Source organism: Amblyomma mixtum, chromosome 3, assembly GCF_055824585.1.
Source record: "Amblyomma mixtum isolate Tamu chromosome 3, ASM5582458v1, whole genome shotgun sequence".
In the NCBI taxonomy this organism is placed as follows: Eukaryota; Metazoa; Arthropoda; class Arachnida; order Ixodida; family Ixodidae; genus Amblyomma; species Amblyomma mixtum.
In genome coordinates, this window is record NC_143014.1 from 315284318 (window position 1) to 315308709 (window position 24392).

The following is a 24392-nucleotide window of genomic DNA, read 5'->3' on the forward strand; positions in this document are numbered from 1 at the left end:
CGCTACTTTCGGTTTTTTTCAGCGAACACTATTTTCGATGAATGAAATACTGACTTTCTTCGGCGACTTAATGTAGCAATTCTGTGTGGTCAAAGGTCATGTAATGTCTATCGGTATTTTTGTCATCCTGAACAACTTGTTTGCAAGTAATGAATGTGTAGATGGTAGTATTTTCAGCTGTGCTTGTAGAAAAAACTACAACTGTAATTAAAAGAATAACTCCAGTTATATGAGGTAGCCAACAGCCAAAAAAAAGAAGTGGAAGTTTGCTTCTAAGAACTAGGTTGACAGGTTATCATTGGGTTGTCACGCTGCGTTGAACGTCAGGGCGGGGCATCACGTGGTCTGCGTGTTGATGGCAGCGATGGAACTGCCGTTCAGTGCCGCGGTAGCCAAAAGATACTTTTTCATGATGCCTCAGCACGGTTTCATGTCAACGTCCTACATGCATCTGATTAACATATGCAACCAACTATCTTCTCTAAGCAGGTAATAATAGTGAAGGAATAGATTTAGCTAGAAGACAGCGAAGAGATTATGGTTCCCCGTCTGCAGAAGCGTGATGCTGTGGCTGAAATTGACAAATTGAAAATATGAAGAAGTGTACTAGAAAGAGTCAAAATAGTGCTTGTTCGCCTGAAAACCTTTCTTGTCCTTTAGGTGCTCAGCCACATTATTTTCAGTGTCTGAGGCGACAGTGCACCGTTATTTTTATGGCACCATACGCCCCTTGGTAGCTGTCCTGGAAGCAGCTATTCCTTGGCCAAGCAAGGCAGAAGTGCAACACAATCAGCCTCAATGCTTTCTGGCATACAAGGATGTCAGGATTGTGCTTGACGGCACAGACGTTGAGGTGGGAAAATCACACTGTGTGTCCTGCCGCATTCTGACATATTCGCACTACAAAAGTGTTCACACAATGAAGGTTTTGATAGGTGTACCGCCTGGTGCACTTATCACTTTTTTGAGCGCCTGATTTGGAGGCCGTGCATCTGATAAAGCGTGTGTGGAGGACACAGATATCTTGGGCAGTCTAGACCCTTTCAAAGATGATGTGATGGTGGACAAGGGGTTCAACATCGACAGTACATGTGCTGCCTTGGGGATTGGTGTTGTACAGTCTCCATTTCTGCGGAAGAAGGCAGTTTTCACCAGATGAAGCAGCGAAAACTCTGCAAATTGAACGATCACGTGTACATGTTGAAATGGCAATTCAACACCTGAAGCTATTTAAAATGCTTAAGGGCCCGCTGCCCTGGGAAATGGTGGCCGTTGCTGATGAGGCAATGATTATAATAGCGAGAATTGTTAATTTGTATGCACCTGTTCTCGCAGACAAAATATTTTAGGGGTTTTTGCGACTCATATGAGCATACAGACAGTGGTGCGTGGAGGTTATGGCTCAATAATGTCAGCCATTTGCTCACGTCTGAACAATAGTTTGGTTTGTTGGGGTTTAACGTCCCAAAACGACTCAGGCTATGAGAGACGCCGCATTGAAGTGCTCCGGAAATTTCGACCACTTGGAGTTCTTTAACGTGCACTGACATTGCACAGTACACGGGCCTCTAGAATTTTTCCTCCATTGAAATTCGACCGCCGCCTTCGGGACCAAACCCGCGTCTTTAGGGTCAGTAGCCGAGCACCGTAACCACTGAGCCACCGCGGCGGCTGAACAATAAACGCATGGGATATTTTGTTATATTTTGGTGAAAGTAAGTACAGGTACATTGTGTATTACATTGTCACAGTCTGGCATGCACTTGCATAGAGAAAGATATAGGAAATGTCTTTCAGAAATCACAGCCTATAAGAAAAATGTACTTGAAGGTGCGGATCCTGTGTGACCACTCCTAGCACCACCCTTGTAGTTGATGTGGTGACTGCAGCACCAACCTCCTTATAAAGGCCTTAAGAGACACGCGGTTGAAAAAGCAGCAATTTTGTTTTTGATTCTTTAGTTATTTTTAAGACATCATCTTTCACGTCAGGCAAGCACCTTAAAGCTTTCCCTTCCATTGTTTACTTTGTTTTCGACAATGCCAGAGCGAATATAAAGGCAAGCATTAATAAAAACTGCGATATAAATATGTCAAGTGAACAAAAAATGAGCAAAATTTCCAGTCATTGGTCATAACTGTTTACAAAACAAAATAGTTCTGCTGCATGGCCTTTAACAGGAGGGAGGGGACATATTTTAGCTACTGGATTCTGACTTGGCTTTTTAACCGATAAATTCGAGTTGATGTATAGCTAAAGGTGTGAACTCTGTTGCGTTCTCATTTCTTCTGTTTTAATCTCTAGAAGTGCTCTCATGCTGATGCTGTTGCAATAATCAAGTGTACCGCTGCCAAACGTGTGCAGGGTGCGCCCGCCTCGTTGAGCCTTCTCAATGGCTTTTTACTCCCAACATCCTCATGTTAAATAAACATATTGTGTAGTAAACTAGCTAAATGGGTCAAGCAAGCAGATCTGATTGTTACCTTTGTACACCGGGAGCAATTCTGTAGGCCTCGCCTTGTCAGAGTGCGAACAGAATCGCCGAGACTGGAGACATGCAGGGAAATATAGTAGACATTGGGAGGAACGGTTCCATGTTGTCTTTTGTCTTCAATGAAAATCTCGTTGTGGCATCTCCACTTTTTTCTCCGTCTTTATGTGCATGCAATCGTACAATTTGGTGAACCAGATTACATGTGAAAGTACCCAGAGCCATTTCATCCTGCTCCTCTGAGTAAGAACGAATTGTTTCCATCTTCATAGTATTTTGTTTTAAATATGCACATATTTTTGGCATTTCAGGTGAGCATAATGTTTCTGCTTTATCAGTATGTGGGTATTAGGAAAAGCTTGCCTGACAAATGACAGAGTTGTGGTCTTTGTTTTGGGTGTTCATTACATCACTGATGTCCGCAATGCATACATTTTTGCTTGTTTATTGTTCCATCCATCATCTCCCATACTTAATAAGCTCTGGGAGGTAGTGTGTAAAATACACATACTGCAGACGCCGAATCAAGCTGTCAATAAATGGCATGCCCCTCCTCACAAAGATTACCACAAATTCCACCTCACTGTACACAGTAAGGTGGGCTTCATCCAAATCGAAAAGAAATAGTCTCAGTAGCACTTGTGTGTAATAGAAATGAGTAGGCCTCAAGCTATAATTTTTGCCTTGGCACAGAATGTATGGCACTTTCTTGTGTCTCACAAGCTCTGAAATTTTTTTCTGTTTTGCCACGTGTTCTGCTTTTAATCTCTAGTAAGACAGCTGGCTCTCCATGTCTGAAAACAATTCCATCGGGGCTGAAGCCAAGCCATGGAACCAAAGGGTTAACAACTAGGCCGAATGTCGAGACTGCTTCAGCAGTGTTCAGCACATATTCTTCAAGAGCTGGCTTCTCACAAGCCTTGCCATATTTTGTGGCGTCCTTACCTGGAAAGTTCTCTGTCAGCATTTTTGTGATTTTCTCTTCCCAGCTGTGTGCTGGTGATGGTGCAAACCGATACGATGTGTCACACTTACTGCCTGTTATTCGGAGCATTCGCTCCCTTTTTCATTGTGCACTATCTTGTCCAATCATTTGTGAGCAAATTCTAGATGCTTGTACTGCGCTCACAGCAACCTTTCCTCGTAAAATTTGGACAGATTAGGACTCAAGTACTCCTTATCCGTTCTGTAAAGTTTGAATTTGTTCCAGTCCCTGAACGCCACTTCCTGGCACTGTAGTTCTTTGAACTGCTTTGCATGTTGGCTGGCAAGTATATGATGCAATACCAAATCAGGTTCACAGCCCATGTTGTCACTGCACAGAATTCAACACTTTCTCTATGATTTTCACGTTGAAGGCAGCGGCCTTGGACATGCCTTGCTAAGGCGCTTCGTGGAGAAGGAGCAATGAGCTGCTGCCGAATCGCACTGAGTTTCTCAGGGTTCAACTGAATCCTTGGTTTCGGCCGGACGTGGCACAAGTGCTTGATTTCTCTGGCCTTGTAAATGTTCTTCGCTTTCAGTCTGCCCGAGGCTTGCTTCACGTCGGAGCACCTGAGGAGGTCCAAGTACTGGATGCCAGTTCTGCAGCAGTGAACAGATTTTATTCTAAGCAAATAAAACATTCGCAAGAACAACCAGAGAATCCTGTGAGAAACGAGTAACATATTCATTCATAAATAAGAAGCAGCGTCAAACTGTGTTTAATTGTACGTTGAAACCGAACTGCAACACGCGTAGAAAAGACACAATTTGATCAATGCAGCTAGTAATTAAGAATGTTCTTTGCGCATGCTTACCTGTGTGCAAAAAGCAGCATTCCCAGCTTTGCACGAGCACTGGCCCTGCAAGAGAGGAAAAATAGTGGACGGTTTAGCATAGCCAAGCGTGGAATATCGTGGAGTAGCACTAGTTAAAGGGGGCACTTAAGGTCCGTACATGCTAAAGGTATTTAACCTAAGCACCTTTACCATGAAGGCCTTCGGTTTAAAGGCATTTACATTTAAGGCATTTACGTTGAGGGCCTTCACTCAGGTGAATGCCTACCAGGTGTGATTGAAAATTGATAATCGGCAAAACTTTGATTTAGTGGTAATAACTATTAACAAAAAGAAAGTCTGCTGCATGGCCTCCTCACAAAAGGGAGGGGGCATTACTTGGGCAGGTGGGTTGCCTCACAGAAACAGGCTTCAAAAACGTACGCACTATCGCCAGCAAAAGTTTACCGGACGTGGGTGTGCGAGACAAAAAATGCATACTTCTTCCTCTGGCAACAATATCAGGCGAGTGGGTACCGATATGCACCTACAATAAACGTGTTCCCTCGAAATCGCGTCTCGCAAACTTTTGCCGCCGATAGTACGTATGCGCGAAATCGGAAAGTGCGCCTTGTAGTTCTACCGCGCTAAAAGAAAAACTACTCGCAGTTCAAAACAGGCACTCTTGATCTCATGTGAATAAATGTGATACAGTGCTCTTTCTCCTGCTTCGTTTTGAATAGCATGTATCTCGCTATATTAAATTTGGATGAGAGCATCGCAAATCGCACACTATGCGCTAGAATCGTTAGAACACCACATCGCTAGAACACCACTCCACACCACACCACACTCTTCTTGTTGCGTCGAAGTGATCGCCTGCAATAGTGCGGGCTTAGGTAGGCAGCCTCGAATCGTGGCGGTCTTGTCGCTTTCGGCAGCGGCCGCATAATCATGGCGTTGTCGGCAGGGGCGAGCAGTCTTCTGCTGTGGCGTATCACTCGCTACGTGATCACTTTCCGCAAGACGCTTCCTACCTCTCCTTTCATCAGGCTCCATTGCTCGGCTTAAGCAGCTGTGACGGTGGCGGCATTGAAATGCAGGACGATGCAGAAGCGTACGCGGACACGACGAGACGCAGGCCTGAGAAGAATTCATATGCAGCGCGTTCGAATACTCCGCGAGCGTGTATACATCTGCCTGCCAAAGGGGGAAACGTCATGAGCTGAAGGCCCAACGGGCGGTATTTTACATGCGTGTGGGTGGGACCGCAGCGCCATCCTTGGGGACGGCGCGGAAACAGTTTTTCCGCCCAAAGCCCTTCTCGCCGTGGAGCTCCCCTCTTGCTTTAAGCGACCTTCTCTCAAAGCCCCTAACAGAGCAGGTATGACTTTCGCTAAATCTAGTACGGTGCCCGGTTGCTCTCGTTTCAGCTCTCGGATGTGTGGAATTCAGTGCCCGGATGAGTGGAATTCAGTGCCCGGATGTTGGCTCTCGGTCTCGGCGTGACGTCACCACACTGCCGACAGCGGGAGATAAAAGCATTTCATGCTTAAAATCCTAAGTAGTAGTGGAAGAAACATTACTGCTCCGCGGGCACACAAACTGAGTTGTTCGGAACCTGTTCATCGGAGGATGACGAAATCAATGTCCACAGAGATAAAAGCGGCTTTCTGGAATGAGTGAACGTTTGCCATGTGCTCTGCGATTGCATAGGTCGCGCTTCGCCAATCAAATGCAAGCAAATGCCGTTTGTTTACTAGCGCATATAAGCAGCACACTTCCTGTCGCGCAACACGAGGAGAAAGCGCGTGCATGGAAGCCGCGACGCACGCACGCACGCAGCGGGTTCGGGCCCGCTGACCAGAAGGTGCCGCCGCTGGAATGTAACTTTGGTAGCAGCCAAGAAGTGGCGGCACAGATGCTCCATACGTTTTCAAGTCTGGCGCTCTTTATTGGTCTCCCCGCTCCGTGGCACGCGGCAATGCACCGAAAATGGCTCCTCAATCCATTCGCTGCGCGGCTGATCAAGATGCCGCCGCTAGCGCGTCGCGCGCGTTTTTCCGCCAGTCTTCTCGTACCTCTAAGCCAGGGATACATGGAGCTCGACGGCGCGCAATCTACGCCCCGCATGCGAAAATACGCCGACCTCCGCACATCTAGTCCAGCCAGCTTTTTGACGCGCGGCGTCTGACGGCCGCCGGAGGCGGCCAGCAGGAGCAGCCAAGCAGCACTCAGGCTGGCTGACACTTCCGTATTTCTCGCCCACGTCGACTACGCTGTATGGCGTGCCGTTGAGCTTCGCGCGCGACTGCTGGATGATAGAGATGTCCATGTTCTCCAAGCCAGCTCGTCCCGAATACAACGACAGATCGGCATGCGCAGTACAGAGGCATCCCATATCGTTGCGAAAGCAACACTACGCGAGCCGCCGAGTCATTTCACGAAGCTGACGAAAGGCCATACTGCGCATGCCCGAGGAGCAGCGCCGTCGCACGGCGCACAGTTGGCGCGCCGCCGCCGTCGTTGCTTGGGTGACTCAGAGGTTCCGCCGCCGCGCTCGCAGTTAGGCATGTAACTGGTCTTTCAACATATTCCTCACTTTGAAACATTAGCCTATCGAACATAGAGCAAAACAGTGATATGAGACACCGCCCACCGTGGTATATTTAAACTGCTAGGACCAATTACGGCCTTCAAATGGTTGCTTATCGGAACTCTCAAACATGTTACACTAAAGGGATGTAGTGACTGCGTCGATCCACGCGCCTTTAAATTATTTTCTGCCTTTACACGAGGAGCTAGGCTGCCTTTATTGGCTGCGTTTTATTTTTATGAAATTTGTGTATAACTCACTTTGTACTTGTTTTCTATCAGTGCGATGTCGCCTTATTATATATGTAACAAATTCTCGCCTGTTGTCCCTGTATATGGGCCGATGGCTGGTCAAGCCCTACAGGATTTTTCCCTCAGGCCTCTTCGTCCTTTGAGGTGAATAAATGCAGTATTATTAACTCTACTCGCAGGCTTCAATGCCCAGGCGCTGTGGAAGAGTCTAAGAGACACATTAAAAAAAAACAGCGCCTTGAAGGATGGCGTTCCGAGTGGCTCGGGAGCAGATGCCGTGAAGCCGGTGGGGTGGCATTATATTTATACCTGCTCATGTATATCAAGGATCAGATGGATATCGTCAGGTATGTCTCCATTGCTTGATGGTAACTTTTCGAAACCATTTATTTTTCCATTCGGGCCCATAGAAAAGTGCTACATAAGAGGTGGGGGGGGGGCACATCACAACAACGAGATTATGTAAAAGGAGTTCAAACATACAAAGTTACAGTACTTGCAATAATAAGGCAAACTATACTTACCAGTTTGAGGTTTCCTTTCTGGTTTTATGGTTTTATGGGCGTTTAACGTACCAAAGCGAATTCAGCTATTAGGGACGCCGTAGTGATGGGTTCCGGAAATTTCGACCACCTGGGGTTCTTTACCGTCCAATTACATCGCGCAGTACACGGGCCTCCAAGATTTTGCCTCCATCGAAATTCGATCGCCGCGGCCGGGATTGAACCCGCGACTTTCGGGTGATCAGCCGAGCGCCATAACCACTGAGCCACCGCGGCGGCTGTAGTGTGAGGTTTTGCAATATGGTGAGTGGAATTCCTCGTTTTAGGCTTGAATGGAAGTGAAAAAAGGTACGAAAATCACATGTTATTGAATTTGCGCTTCTGTGAAACAGTTGGGATAATGACTAGGCTAAACGATACAGGACACTATGGAGCTGCTGTGCTTGAAAACGTTCATAAAGAAATGCTTCCAAAGCTTAAGTATGATAAGTAAGGTAGCATGCACTAATTAGCCTTACGTAACACCCCTGAGCGAAAGCTAATACGTTTGGAATATACGGTGGGGTGTTTAAATTTTATTTTAAACATATTTTTTTTTCATGAATGCACTAAAAATATGTAGGAAATACGTTCCTGAAATTTCATGCTTGGTATTCGAAATATATTCTTAAAATATGCCAAAAACACCTCACTTAAAGCATACTTCGAGCACTTTTCAAATACGCGAAAAAATATCTATGCAGTTTTAGCATCTTGTCAATGTATTGAAAGTGTACTTTCGTAAATATGAAATTAATTCATCCGAGGTATATTTCAATTCTAACTAACGAACAGCCGTTTTAAACGTATTTGCAACACACTTCTAGCTGCCCTTGAGCAGTCGAGGGCTCGAAATCGCATTTCGGGAAATGGCATTTGCATGTTGTCAATGTATTTGAAGTGTACTACCGTATATACGCGATTAATTTGTCCAAAGAATAATTAACTTCTATCAAATTGGTAGTCCGCATTAGCATATTTGCAGCACACTTCCAGCTGCCGTTGAACAATCTAATTCTCAAAGTCTAGTTTCGGGAAATCGCATTTTGGTGTTGGCAATGTATTTAAAATGTACTTTCCTAAATACGCAATTAATCCGTCCAAAGTATACTTGAATTCTAACAAATCGGCATGCCCATTTATGCAGTCCGGGTAAACATATTTGCATTACACTTCAAGCTACCGTGGAACAATCTAGCGCTCGAAACGACGCTTCAGGAAACAGTGAAAACTCTCCCTTTACTTTCGTCCTTTCGGTTATGGTAACTTCTAGCAGGAAGGTAATCACCACTTATTTACACTACGTGCGGAGAACGTGATAGCACTATACCGGCAAAGGCGCCTTGGGTACTTCCGGGCCCGAATATGCCAGTGAAAAGGACCCCGACTGGCAAGGCCGACCGGCTCCTTTAGACGCCCGTGTATCTGATGGTGACAGGTTGACGCCTGACCTGTGCCTGACGCAAGTTTCAACTAGCAGTTAGGTTCTGGATGGCCCCCAGATTCGAACGCGACCAGTACGGCACTTCTGCGATAATTTGGGGGCCCATGGTCTTTGCGCAAAACACGCCTCACCGGGCGAGATAGTGCGTTGTCTCTCGGTGGGTATATATAAGTCAAGCCAAGTATGGTACGTGCCAGAGCACTTCTTGTTTGCTGCGTCACTTTCGTCATGATTTGCTATCTTTGCCGTTCTAATTCCGTCACGTGCGCTTTTAATCTCATGCACCTCTTGTTTGATGATGATTACGCGTGTAGAGTTTCATCTGCAATCGAAGCATTAACCCGTCTCATTCTGAGAAACCGACAACTGGACCTTTTTTAAGCCCAAGTGAATACATTTTTAATGTATTAAATGTATATTCTTAATCTATTTCTAATGCAATATAATGTATTTAATGTGTATTTTTAGTATATTTTTAATGCATGATAGATAAGCTAAGCGGGTATAAATGTATTTTTGACGTATTTTTAAGAAAATTCAAAATATGATTCCTGGTATACTTAGAAAGCATTCGTATTGCAGTATAAGCATAGGGACAAAAATGCGAAATAAATATGAAATTAATACAATATGTTTGAAATGCATTTTTAGCAAAACATCTTTTTCGCTAAGGGATACATTTTTTTTTCTGCGCCTTCTGAAACAGCAGCCAGTCGGACGAAGCAGCCTTCTCCAGCAAATGCACAGAAACTGCACACACAGTGCTGAATGCCATGTGCAGTGACTGTGATGATAATAGTGTGCATTCAAGTTCTTAACTGCCTGTTCGCAAAGGTATATACGACATTCAAGGGTCCACACATACAGTAGAACCAGGAAATATTGAAGTCATACAGAGACATAAAATGCACCTCACCTTTTCACAAGGAGCATCCAGAAGCACCACAAGCTGGTCTTCAGAAGAGGAAGCTGTCATTACATGTTACTGCAGTAAGTATGGCCGAACTTTATCTTTGCCCATGTCGGCTCATGTCTGGAATGCATGTTTATTATGAAGAAACCTATCAGAGCAAGTTCTTGGAGAGTCATTTTATCCTCCTGAACTTTGTTTATGGCATGATATAAAATGCTTTGCAGTGATTCAGTTCTACAGTGCTATTTTTTTTTATACGCACTGGTAGAACGGACACAGGAGAGCTGCGTCCTCAGCAGAAGCAACAGCCCGGAGCCGAGCACATCCAACGGCTGCTTACAGACTGCCCCAGAAACCCCTCGACTACGCACAACTAAAAGAAAGCGCTGGGATAACCAGAGGGCACTGCTAGACGACGAGATAGAGAGGGTGGACCAGATGGTCAAGGATGACCGGGGCGTAGCCTCTCTATATTGTCAGTCACGCAGCTTGTGGCCCACAAACTGCGTGACTGCCCGAGTTATCGCAAACACGAGATGGAAATTAAACTGCTGAAATTCATTGCAAAATATAGGTTTCGTGACAAAGAGTCAGGCTCAACCAATAACAAATTTTCAGTACCGCATAGGAGCACGAGCACAGAGCACTTTCAAGACATGGAAACAAAAGGGGCGCTGAACTTCAGCTTAATTCAGAGAATTGCCAAATGACTGCATATACACGCGCTGAAAGAAGCAAACACCCACCAGTGCTAGAAGAAACATTTTGTAACCCTGGTGGGTGTTTTTTTTCTTGGAGTATATATCCAGTGTTTTGGCAATTGAAGTTCAGTGCTTGTTCTGACTTCGTGCCTTCGTTGTCTGTCCTCGTGCTACTACGTGCTGCTAAAAATCATGTAACACGAACTACTCAGACAGCTTCTCTTATTCAATAATTAAGTCTTTTGTCGAACCGAATACAATGTGTCGGAGCGGACAGAATAACAGGTAGCAAAGAGCGACTGCAATTCATTCTCTTGCATTCCAATTTGATATGGAACACCACCTAACCCCTTCGAATCTTGACGGTCAATGTGGTAGTAGGTGTATTTCGTATTTGTATTTAGTTTGAAAGTGGGTGCATATCGTGGACAAGAAAGCTTACAAGAGGAGCATTCTGCCAACATAGGAGAGGAAAAAGGCATATCAAAAACACCTGGCAAGGCCTCGTGTCCTTGAGCAGTATACACTTAATCGTAAGGGATATTGCTGTATTTTATGTAAACAGTAAGAAATTTTATGTAAACTACAGCACGCGGCTAATAAAAAAAATGCAGCACAAAGATGCAGTTCGAAGCATGACTGTCGAGGCAGCAGTGGGTGAGCACTTAGTTCCACGGGCTGTTGCTATGTAGAGCATAAATTTTATGCGATGGGCCACACACAGCTAATCAAAGGGCGCAACCAGAGTCAGATCTATTTGAGGGATACAAAATACAATAAAACAGTCACAAATAGCAGAATAGAGTACCAAAGCCCGCCAAGCAAGTTTAAGGCACTTGATGCTAGCACCTGCTAAATAAATGTGAGGGAACTGAGCTAGTGCTCCCACAACTGCAGGGTTGCATACTCAGGTCCAAAATGTGTGAAAACTCTCCACCGAGCAATCAGTATCGCAAAGACGTTTTTCACAATGCTCTGCATTGAAGACGGTAAATTCAAGGTAGTCTGTCACTTTCCACAAAAGGTTTGCATAGTCGTTATTTCCGCTCCAGTTAGAAGTACCACCCGCCGCGGTGGCTCAGTGGCTACGGCGTTCGGCTGCTGGCCCGAAAGACGTGGATTCGATCCCGGCAACGACGGCTGAATTTCGACGGAAGCGAGCTTGTAGGGGCCCGTGTACTGTGCGATGGCAGTGCACGTTAAAGAACCCCAGGTGGTCAAAATTTCCGGAGCCCTTCACTACGGCGTCCCTCATAGCCTGAGTCGCATTGGGACGTTAAACCCGAATAAACCAACAAACCAGTTAGAAGTATCAAACATAACGAAATTTCACTGGATCAAGTAACTTGCCCCACATATTGCAAAAACTAATTGTACAGGCCAGGTGGAGCATATCTGTCTTGGTGAAGGCCTTTATCTTCACTGATCTGCTTTTCTTTGAGAGTTCTTTCCTCTTAGTACCTCAAGTACTATGTAAAATACTAGAGTAAATGGGCTATTGGAACAAATGTCGCAATGCGAGTAATTATGTAGTGAGGTGAGCATTTTGTGTTCTTTTCTCATAGGAGGCAAAGGCATACACCGATTACAGAATGTCATTGAATACCGTGCTTTCCTGAGCCTGTAACTGAACACCCTCTTGGTAGGCTCCACGTTCTTGCCGGAGTAAGGACGCAAGAAATCTTGCATCACTTGAAAGGCTTCATCCCCGATGAAGACATGTGGTGCAGCTGTTTGGCTTTTGGGAAGGCGTGCTGGTGCTGGAAAGTTGACAGCGTTACGGGGGAGCTACTTTCCAAAGGTGCACTCCTTGAAGACGCCTCCATCGCTATGCCGCCGAGGAGCGCCAACATCGGCCATTAAACCTGTTCTTGGCATCAACTATAGCCATGAGCACTATGAGAATGTTCCCTGCGATGTATAACACAACATACGCATCAACAATCCCTGTATGGGCACAAAGTCTAAGCAGGTTCCTCCCATAGTTACAGCGAGAAAGACAGGACAAGAAAGGACGACAGAACACAGCGCTGACTCGCAACTGAAGACTTTATTGGCAAACCAGAGAGTATAAATACCCTACGTCTGGGAAAAATTGGAAATGAGAAGATACAGATTGCGCATATGAAACATCGACCTTTCAAAAACAACTCGCACGTGTCATTCACACTAAAGATATGCTCTTTATTTCTCGGATAAAGTTATCGAAGGCGCGCAATATATTCCTCGTGGAGCCGCGTTGTCATCAGTGCTTCCATAATTCTCTTGCCAAAGCATCACGGTGTCTTCCAATCGCAGTGCAGTCCTCATTAGGGGCTCGCAATGACCATCTTTATCGACACGTTAATCTCTCTTGAATCCTCTGCAATGCTTTGCTTTGCCTGTGGCGGCAACATGTGGGACGTTGTATTTGTATTCTTTAGGTCTTTCATTAAGGCATCTGCATTACACAATTCATCAAGCATAAATTATGTCGTCCGTGAGTAATCTTATTGACAAGCACGGTGCAGTAGCATCCAAGAATGAGTGCGGAATAACCACAAGTAGCTTCCTCGAATTGCTGCCATTTTATCTAGACTCAACTTTTGCCGAATGGTGATGAATAGAAGGATGGTATCTGCATTGGATTATGCTTAGACTCTATACTTACTGACATGTTCTTTGCCTCACGCGACAGACGTTTGAAAGTGTCTTGGAGGGTCCGTTGTTTTTGCAGTTTTTCAATATGTGAACGTCTACTTCGCGTTTTTAGAAGGTGACAAATTCGATTTCATGAGGCAGTTTAACCATGTCCTTTCCAAGTTCTCCGAGTGCCTCAATCGGATGGTTTCAGCACGCGAAGTACCAGTTAATTTTATCAGTTTTATCATTTTATCAGATTTTACCGTTTTATGAGGCCTGCGTCTGCTGTAAACTTTCAGGAGACTGTCAAGTGTCATTCGCGTGAAGCACACTCCTTAGGTAGGTGTCCTTTACTAAGACGCCGTCATTTGCACCCACTGATCGTAACGTACGCGATAATTTTCAGAAGCAAGCTTCACTAATGGACGTGAATATTAGCGTGATGACTCATTAAAAAATTGTCAACCATAGCAATTTGTGTTGTGAGCAGCCTCGCGGCGTCATTTTTGTTGGGGCATCACACGCATTCCCCATCAAAATTTACCTTATTGCTACCAAGATCATTTTTATTAAAAGACCGAAGAGTTTAATATCCATCTAGAGATCAATTTCTGTCCAATCTCGTTGTGAGGCATATATCTGCTGTATACACAAGTATTAGGAGCTGTATTAGTGCTCGACATCGTTCGGCGATGACATCTCTGCTGCCCAGGTGCCCGCTTAATGAACCCAAATTACCACTGCTTTGTAGATCTCCCTCTCTGTAACAATATTTGTGGAATGAGTATTATTCTGAAGATGTGTTTCTCTCTGTGGGGCTCACCGCCTATGCACAAAGACCTCTGTAGAAGAGAAATCGCGGAAACACGGCTGAAATAAAAGTTGAAGCAGAATACATTTCAGTGCTCGAAGTTTCCAACGAAATTTGCCTCACTTCAACGTCGGCACGTTTAGCCCGCAGCTGTTAAAACTATGTTCATTCACTTTCACCACAAATATCGATAAGGCGATGAGGCGACGTTAACGGTAAAGCTCATGAACTAAATCTCGGTGACTAATTCTTTACACAATGGAACTACAGTCACGCGAAAGAGTGCAAAGAAGACGTCTGCCCGCTGCTGCAAAAACTTTAACTGAAAATTTCTCAAAAGAAGTTATTAAAATAGAGCTTCTGTCGCCCTCTGAGGAAGCTACGGAACAGTGCCAAGCTGCCAGGATGGTCAGGAGGCTTCCGTCGGGCGCCCTGCATAGAAGAATAACTTGTTTACGCTTTGATGTCGATAATTTTATTGCGCGTAAAACATCTCAGTATACCTGTGTATATGCCAGTAATTTGCGTTTTAAAGGCTTCTTAAGTAAACGTGCGAAGCGAGTTAGCAGACAGTTACACTGAGTCAAAAAATACCGTCGCAATTATTGGATGCAAATTGAAGACTGCGGCGTACTATAGCGCGGGTGCTTGACTAGTTACCACTGGTAGCTCAGACAGCGGCCTGATGGACCGCGCTGCTCCTGCGCAGGAGGTAGCTGGGACTCTAGTGGCTGTGCTGCTTTGAGGCCAGATTTAATGCGTATTGCTGAGTGAAAACGCCTAGGCGCTGTTTCTGCAATGTGCAGCTCCACATCGACGTGTAACTTTTTGTGAGAAGTTTAGCGGCAAATTGATTACAATACGCGTGGAGATTGCGAGAGCATTAAAGGTTGCAGACCGCTCGGCCTGGTCTTCCTCCTGCGTAAATACAGCTGCCTGTGCAGCCGCCTATACTCAACCTTCAGCGACGTACTCTTGTGGTCGCAGTCTCCGCTTGCGGGGATGACCAACTACTGTAGACTCGCGCGGCGTTGATTCCGGCTCTAGTCCAACCTTATGCGTAGAGCTGTGTAGACGCATTTTCACACAACCAAACCGAGCTGCTCACTGCTGACGAGACCACCACAGCTCTCTCTCTCTCTGAGACAGCGTGGCCAGCGAACCTGCCAGCTCAGGCCGCCTACGTGGTCACACACCTCAAACACCCCGTTGGCCTTTCAGAGCTCGGCCATCTCACGTGACCACGTGACGCCACTGATGTCTCGAGAAACCAACGATTTTTTTTGCCAAACCAGATCGGTTTTTTTATCCAATAATGAGGCTTCTATAGCTGTCGCATTAATATGCACCCCCAGGAACATTTTGCACAGGGTTCAGATCACGCTATTTGTTCATCAAGGTTGAACTTAAGGAGTCAGAAGGCACGGTTTCATCCATAAAAGGTGTAGGATGTGTACATTTAGGGAAGATACTACGTGAATTTGTGTTGCCAGCAAAAGAATTTATGCGGTTGAAATTCTTCCCAAACCTGCAACATAACTGCTTCGGAGAGAAGTGTAGCAGTTTTGCGACAAACAAGCACTGAGACTCTGAGGAACGACAAAATGTGTGATTCAGTTCAGCCTGCTGTAAATCAAGGGAATGATGAGGAGTTTATTGAAGGAACTGAGTAATTAAGTACCCGATGACTACGCTTCTTTGCGAGGTGTTTCGCATGGGCGCGCGGCGGGCAGCTAATAAAAAAGCTAGAAGCGTTCTTTGGGATGCAAGTTGCAGCAGGGCGCAGCACGAAAATGTAAAAAGACTGCACAGTGACTGAAGTCATTAGCCCTACTGAAACGTACTGTCGACATTTCGCTTTGGTGAAGTGAGCCTACTCTCAAAGATCTGCTTACTGCGTTTTAAAAATGGAATGTGTGTCCCAAAAGAGGGGAAAAAGGTGAGGCCTAGTTGCAGTGACACTTCAAGCTTCTTTCACATCTTGTTCTCCGCTGGAGCCGCAGCAGAGACGGAACACGGCCATAATTCATATATTGTCAACCATTCTGCAGTTATACTGTAAAGTAGCGTTTCACTGAAATGATTTGAATTTCACCACAGGAACGCACTCGTTTGGCGGACGACTCGGCATAAATTTACATCAGCATATGAGTTTTAAAAATGCTATAGTCAGTCACAGCTGGGACAAAACTTTTCGCAAAAAAAGGCTATGCATTAGAAGTCATTTCTTCTTCTTGCAAGAGTTGGAAATAACTCGCTTGCTTATTGCAGTCCAATTCTTATGGCATGGCGATGCAAAACAGAAAAAATGATAATGAGTTTCATTAACCTATATCTGTTAGATGATGGTCTAAAGACAAGTGCATTGCCAAACCGGTCCTACTCCTACGACCTCCTGTTTTCCCAAGGCTGGTCCAAAAAATCGGCGTCAGAATATGGTAAGAAGATTGCTAATATACCTAAAAAATATATCTTTCATAAAGAACACCACTTCTTTAAGCTGCAGAATTGCATAACATTGTTTCGATGGAGGCGAAACGCAAGAGCGCCCGTGTGCTGTGCGATGTCAGTGCACGTTAAAGATCCCCAGGTGGTAGAAATTATTCCGGAGACCTCCACTACGGCACCTCTTTCCACCTTTCTTCTCTCAGTCTCTCCTTTATCTCTTCCCTTACGGCGCAGTTCAGGTGTCCGCCGGGATATGTGAGACAGGTACTGCGCCATTTCCTTCCCTCAAAAACCAATTTACCAATTTAACAACATTGTTTCGTTTCGTTAGGACAAAGGTTTTCCTTTCTCCTCATCCAGGGTCTGCGCTATCAAACAGGCGACGCTTCCCAGAAGCAGCGAAAGAAACATGACCGATAAAATTAAGGAACAGCTTGGAAAACACTGCTCTTCCGGCAGTTGGTGTGGGCACTTGTGTCAGATTTTTGCATCAAGTAGTTTCTTGACCTAGAAAATTAAATGGACACTGCACAGCCGCTAATGCGTAAAAGCAACTCTAGCTGCCATGCGCTAATGGTTAAGCAAAGCAAAATGTAACCGGCATGGGACGCCCGGGCGGGGTCCCTGGCCCCACGTTTCACTCGGCTGCACAGACACTAAATGGCTATCATTATAGCTACAGCTTTTCTCGGAACCTTTGCTCGTTTTTTTTTAATAGTTAGAGTGAAGCGTTAGGTACGGGCTGTGTGGGATCATGGTGCACCCCGCATGGGGTGAACCATTGGTTGGCACCCCATGCGGGTGATCGAAACCAGCGGAGCCCTCCACTACGGCATTCCTCACAACCTAGTCGCTTGTGGAAAATCAGCCCTCATAAACTAAATCATTTTAAAAGTGTAACTTGTCCTCACATTGTAGAATTGTTTATGCTTCGGAGAAATCCTTTTGTTCAAGTTTTATTTTTCAGATTTCCACTTCTTTAATCAACCTTTCCTCCGCAAATTGTTGTGTACGCTTGTGTTATATCATTTTGCCGCGTGTTCCTATTTTTATTCACATGCATGGACTTTCGAGTTTACACTCACGCGAGGATTTGTAAGGTTGCTTTCTCTATGCTAAAAAGCTGCCGGCACGTGGCTTCATCACACTTTAATGCGAGCTGCAACCAGATTTATCTGGAATCTTTGCAGCCTCGCGCAACTGCTTATCTGATATTTAAGATTATAGCAGGCGACTGCCGCGCTTTATCTTGAAATTTCATCATGAGCTTTAAACTAAGTGCTGCTGAGAGAGGTGGTGATTCTGTTATGGGGCGACCCTCGAACGGATTTGTTCTTATTGCCGTTCCAGAGTGGTTCAGGTATTTCTGGGGGACTATTAGCCAACGAAGTGCTCAAAAGTAATGCTTTCAATTGAATTGAAAGTATTGGTTTGAGCGCTAGTTCGGACTCCTCGTACATTGTCATTGGGGTTGTAGCAACTACAAAATACACCCCCCCCCCCCCCCCGCCCTGTTTTATGGAGTCTAGAAAAGGCCCTAAGAGTATCCTAATAAAAAGAAACGAATGTATGCACGAAAAATTGCGAAATCAGTATAACAGTCCTGGCCGGGCCAGAAGAACGACAACGCATGGCTACTGTTGTGCATTGCGCACCCATTTTTTTTTTCCTTCCAGTCAGTGGCTTCGAAAGATGTGCAGCTGGCAAGCGGCTGTCCAATATATTCTGAAACTGCGCCTGGGAGACCATAGCGAGAAGCATTGCTAAGCGCCTCTAAGATGTCACTTACGTCGTCGCATGCCAGAAGCTGCAGCAGCTCTCATCTGGATCGCCTTGTGCGGCGCTCAGAGCGATGCGGCGGAATGCTATCCAAACTGCGGCGGTCCCAGCGCCATCGAGGTGACGGCGGCCGTCGCTGCCATGCTGCCCATTGGTGAGTCTCCACACCGTTGGGTGGAGATGCATGGAGCGCAATACAGATGCGCTCCTCCAAAGGTGACCGGCAGCTCAGCATGAATTTTTGTCTGCACAGACACGCAACCAAACCTTTTAACCATGAAGCCCGAAGTTGTGTTTATGTTTTGGGAGGTTTAACGTTCCAAAGCGACTCAGGCTGTGAGAGACACAACTATCAGAGATCTACAGCTCACAGTTACCGAAAGAAGTTTCCTGCAAACGTTGAAAAGAGTTGCGCACTGCTGTGTTTAAATGTTTTACTGCAGTCGACAAAATACCAACTATGCATTCGTTTTTGTCGCAAGTTTCTGTGCGCATATCTCGGCAACTTTAGAGCAAAGGAGGTCACACCGCCCCCTTCAGCATATAGCAAAGATGAATATCTAATCTTAAAACAAGAACGACAACCTGCCATGACGCCTCCCCTTCGGCGATTTGGTCGGATTTCATCAAGAACAAATTACGAGAACAAGAAAGACACACTCAGGAAACTGATTTTTATTCTCTTTAAATGCCACAGTTGTAGGCAGTGATAGGAAACTCTCAGTAAAGAGGCGCAGAGAGGCACGTCAGAGCCCATATCAGGTGAAATGCTGCACAAATCTTTTTCTTCAAAAAAAAAAAACAGAATGAAACTGTTTACTTACTGAAGCATTCATTAGCCTTTTCTTGATGTAGTACTCTACTCATGTGATTGGTTCCTCCGTTTGCCAAAATAAATATTATTACTTTTAAATCATGACTTTCAAGCTGTGCGTGTAATGCAGAGAGTGGGCAAGTTCACCCTTTTTCCATTTTTCATAGATGGCGCATGGTCTTTTGCGCACTCATTAACGCAGTGGCGCAGCTGACCTATGTAGAGGCGCTCAAGCTTGAGACTAGTTTTGGGAGAGAGCCGTGGCACATTTCAAAGAAGTTCCTGGACGCTTTGTGCCGTAGCGCACTTAGTCGAGAGCCTTGGCCACTGTTACTCGGGTATATACCCCCGAGCTGTCGTGTTTACGGAGAAACTACAGGGACGCCATACATGCTTGGCATCATTTTTATACTGCTCCAATTAAGCCTTGCCGGCATGCAGTGAAGTCCAGCTCTCAGAATCAGGTCGCAATGATGCACTGAGCAGGCATTTTTTGCACAGTGGCATTGGCTGTGGCCGAGAACCTTGTTTAAAAAGGAAAAAGTAGAAAGAGTTTTAAGAGGAATGAACAGATGCTTACAGAGACGAAACGCACCATTTTGTCTTATACCCTATGCAAAATTTTGCCTGCACTACAAAAAGAGGTGGCAAGCAGCCACAGCATCCTGTCGTTCTTTTCAGCTCCGTTAAAGCTCGCCGGACTGTTTCCGAGGATTAGTAGCAAAGGAGCCCAACCCAGTGCATTAGGAACGAAGCATGCAAAACATTTCTGAAATGTGCCACGGCTGTCGTCTATCAAGACTCCGTTGATGTGTGGACGTGTCCACATAGGGCAGACGGACCAGTCTCTAAAGAATGCACAAGCGAGAGGTTGATATTGGTAAAAAATGAAAAATGAGCGAACTTGGTCGCTTATTGAATTGCATGGAAAAGCAGCAGTCCATGACTTGAGAGAACTACGAAGATTCTTGGCAGAGGAAGGAATACATTTGCACTTGAGCTGTTGGAGGCGGACCACATTAAGAAAACGGGTGATGCTCGCATCACTGATAAATTTGTTTCAGTTTATAATTTGAATAAATATTATTCCACTGTCTCGCTCTGCATGGGCACTCAAGTGACTTACCGTCGCTCTTTTCAGCGTGTTTTATATCACTGTCTGCTGAAGCTGACACTGAAAGGCAACATAAATCAACTGAAAGCACGCGCTCATCTCCTTTACCTCGTCACCTGTGTGTGTCCTCCTTATTTACACAGTTGTTGTTAAAAGAATTCATGAACCATTTCACAGAGTAAGAAATAGTGGTAAGCACTTCGTTTGCTTTATCTCGGGGAAAGTAATGTAACATTTCTACAATTCATTAGCGACCGCTCTTCTGCACTCGATCTTCCGCACCTGGTACCGATGGTGTACATCAGGGCTTTCTATGTGGTCCAGCAAATCCGGGAGAAAGGTCCTCACTTCTAATCCCTAACCCGCGGAACTGCATGTTTCCGGCAATCCCATTCTTTCCCTCTCGCTGTGACTCTCTCTTTCTTTCACTTTTTCTCGCTCTCTCCTTGATCAGTTTGCGTGTCTACTAGTTTGTTTGTGTTAAAAAAATATTAGTCTGCTTTGAATCGCTCCGCCGTCAACACACGTCTTCTATCACCTCTCGCATACACCATGCTCGTGCGATGATTCAGTCCAGAAAAATTGGTCCGTGACCGTATACACATACATCGATTAATTGCTTCCCCCCCCCCCCTTAGGTCCTTATACGCCTGCTTTGGCCAATGTATTCCTCGCCTCCTTCATTTAATGCATATAAACTTCGGAGCTCCATATTCAGACCTACACCTTCGGAACACACCACTTTTCGCCGTACGCCATGAGCTGAATCGGCATCATGAGCTCCTTAAACGCCGGCAAGCATTTCATGTGGCGTGGAAATGCGCTTGGAGGCCCAGGGCCGCACGTCCGGCTAACAGGGGGCCCTCGCCTTCTAAACAGGCATGAAAAAGAGACCGACTCTATCAGGATCATTCACAAAAAGCCGATGCTGTCCCTAGTCCCGCCCTACACCCCGTACCTTCATATTCCGCTTCGAAATCTATCTCGAGCTCCTTTTCCTCGGGCAGTCCAGAGGCGCCCAGGCCCCGGCCTGTGGTTTTGTTGCTACTCGTAGCAATTTCTCATATTCATTCATATTTTTCATCTGCGGGTGCAAAAGGGCCAAGCGTGCTTCCCTGGACGGATTATTTTATTCTTTGATCGAATTAAACCTACTCCGCTTTGAGCGGTGCAGGCTGGGGCTCTAAGTTAGGATTCGTGCCGTACTACGACGGAGTGCGAGGAGGAAAATGGAAAGAGAGGCAGACAAAAGGTGCAGCATGCCAAGCTGACTGGTGGGACCACTGTTAGCACTAGTGAGGGCGCTGTGAGAGGGAGAGCAAGTGAAGCACTCCTCGTCACCCACGGAGGGCTCCGGCCTTTATACAGTGTTCAAGGTTCGATTATCAGGAGTTTTAAAAAGAAGTTGGATTTTCAGCATTTTGAAAACAAATGGAAAGAGCACGGATGCAAACTGCGAGGGTAGTTGTCACCGTAATATAAGTAATTAACTAATAGCAATAATTAACTTTCTATTAAGGCGGTAGCCTTTAATGCCTCATGGTTGTAAGCAGGAGTTGTCGACAGAAATGTCAGGCAATTGGTCGAAATGGTCGTGACGTTACAGTGCGCGAATTTGAAACGGTGCAAATTGTACTTTGGCTAGTAACCATGCAACCAATTAAAGGGATGTTATAGTGGTGCTCCAACTAAGTGCGACTGAGTTTAGTTCATTCTTAATTAACCAATTAGCATAATTAAGCTTTCTAGTCAGACCAGATAAATAAATAAAACTGAAAAGGAATTTGGTCGAGCTCGGGAATCGAACCAGGGTCTCCGGAGTGCCAGACGAACACGGTAACCACTCGGCGATGCCAGCTGGATGGTTCGGAATGAACAAAGGCGCGTCTAGTGAATACGGTGTCTTCGTTCACTCCCATCTTCTTCCCTTCCCTTAAGGCGAGGTTCAGGTGTCCACCGAGATATGCGAGACAGATTCATTTCCTTTCCTTAAACGCTAATTGACCGACAAGCAAGACATAGAGCCGAACGGCCGATGGCGTTCTGTGGACTCGCTGGCAGCATTGCAAGACTCTATGGCATTCCACACTCAGAGGCGAAGCTTGACATCGTAACCACCCATCAGCGACATAAGCAGCAACACCGCGCTTTCGCCTCTCCGCGCTTTAGGTCATCAAAGCGCCCCCCTGAATTTTTCACTGTAGTTATCACGAATGCTTATATTAAAAACTTAGAGAAAGTGGCTTTTATTCACTATAATATTTTGTACAAGTTCAGTAACCCGCCTGTGTCCTGAGATATGCACGTCTAAGATTTCAGCCGCATACGTCTAATTACGTATGCGAGAGCGCGGCGACCAGAAAGAAGCGCCTCCGTTGTGTGGTGCAGCTGCTGCCTATGGCACGCCGTCTGACAAGAATGTAAACCGACAGGAGACAATGACTGCTGTTCGTTCTTGGCCAGCGAAACCTGAGAATGACTATGAGGGCAATGTGTGGCGAGCACTGCTTCCTTAAGCGATTGCTAAAAGGGTTGGCGATACGACGTAGTGCAGTTTTAAACTTCGCGTGTAGTCAACCGCAGCGATAACACACTGCTGGCCAAGAGTGCAAAGTAATCCCTGTCGCACCTTAAATAACTGCTGTGTCAGACCAGGGGGGATCGTCGTGCCGAGTGCCGCGGACTCGCATGCGTAATTAGAACGAAGAGGACACAGGCGCTTTGCTAAAATTGTAAGAAATTAGAAAGTCGTCAAATACCATTATCTCCAAGTTTTCAATATAAAATGAACACTAGCTGCACTGAAGACAAAGCTAAATATTTAGTTTAGTTGATTACTTTTATTACAATTATCCCGACAATTGTGCGTCCGCTTTGTCGCATATCGCATGTACAAAAACAAGTTTTGTGTAGTGCTCTTTGTATTAAAAAAAATCCTCATAGTATAACTTTGAGCACCCTGCAGATGGATGAGCGGTCATGCCTAACGCTCGTGGACGCAGGCACGCCTACCGTACTTCAATCCCACACCCCTACACAGAGATACTAAACACTGACAAGCATCATCATTTTACACCACCCTTGCTATCGCTGAAAGTCGCTGCACGAAGAGCAATCATCCAGTGACTTTTAAACGTGAACTGTAAAATTAAAGCGCAAATTATCCATGTTCTTCCTGAACAGCTTGCGCATAAGTTGTGCATAAATCCCCCTAAGTGTAAGGCAGGCACCTTGCAAACCGCATTCAAAAAACGCGATGGTGCATTAAAACACTGCACTATCATGAGGACATACGATAGTGAGGAATGGAAATGGTGTTTCTCTACAATGACACTTATTTCGCACACTGAGGCCGGGTAAATACAACAATAAATCACCTTGGGGGTCGCTGGGAACACGGCTGGCAGATCAAGCAGGATGGGAGCTCCTCCGTGTGGCAAGTCGCCAAGGTATCGGTCGGCCTCGACCTGGAGCACAGTGCCGACGGCCAGCCCGCTGCCAAACTGTCGGACAGAGACGACGAGGCCCTTGGCGAAGCAGGACGACCGGTGGCCCCTTGGATGAACACACCACGCGGATGTCTGCGTGCGCTTTCCTTTCGCCCCAGCCGGCCACTGGACGACGGACGGCGGCATGTCGAAGTCCAATGCTGAGAGGGATGCCGCTTCTGTGGTGCCGAGGAGATGGGCCGGACCCAGGACAAATTTCCCTGGGAAAATAAAAGAAAGTGTGGCCACGCCCCTTGAAAAAAGAGTAACTCGAGATGATCTGTCTGGGAAGCTGCCGATGTCTGGAGATGCAAATCGGAATGGAACGAAAATCTCGAGCAATTCTTCTTTGTCGTTAGCCTCGTGATTGTGCTGGCTCGTGCAGGAAGAGTTGTTGGTGGTGGGGAAAGCTTTATTCTGCAAGAAAATTCAATGCATGTAAACTCTCGGGGCGTCCACACTACCTCATTAACGGTCCAAACGTTCATGAGGGGTTGGTCTATGGGACGCTCTCAGCTGGAGGTAGAAGACGCAGCTTTATGCACCTAGCTGTGCCATGGATATTTATGGGCGATACAGAATACCTGTTCAGGCCTTTATATGTAATCGTGTGAGGGAGGG

At 45.8% G+C, this 24392-nt stretch overlaps 2 pseudogenes; one reads left to right on the forward strand and one right to left on the reverse strand.

Annotated features, from left to right (window-relative positions):
• The first annotated feature begins 537 nt into the window (after positions 1–537).
• Positions 538–1349, forward strand: LOC149355671 (uncharacterized; annotated as a pseudogene).
• Positions 1350–2950: 1601 nt separating this feature from the next.
• LOC149355672 (uncharacterized) lies at positions 2951–6583 on the reverse strand (annotated as a pseudogene).
• Positions 6584–24392: the final 17809 nt, after the last annotated feature.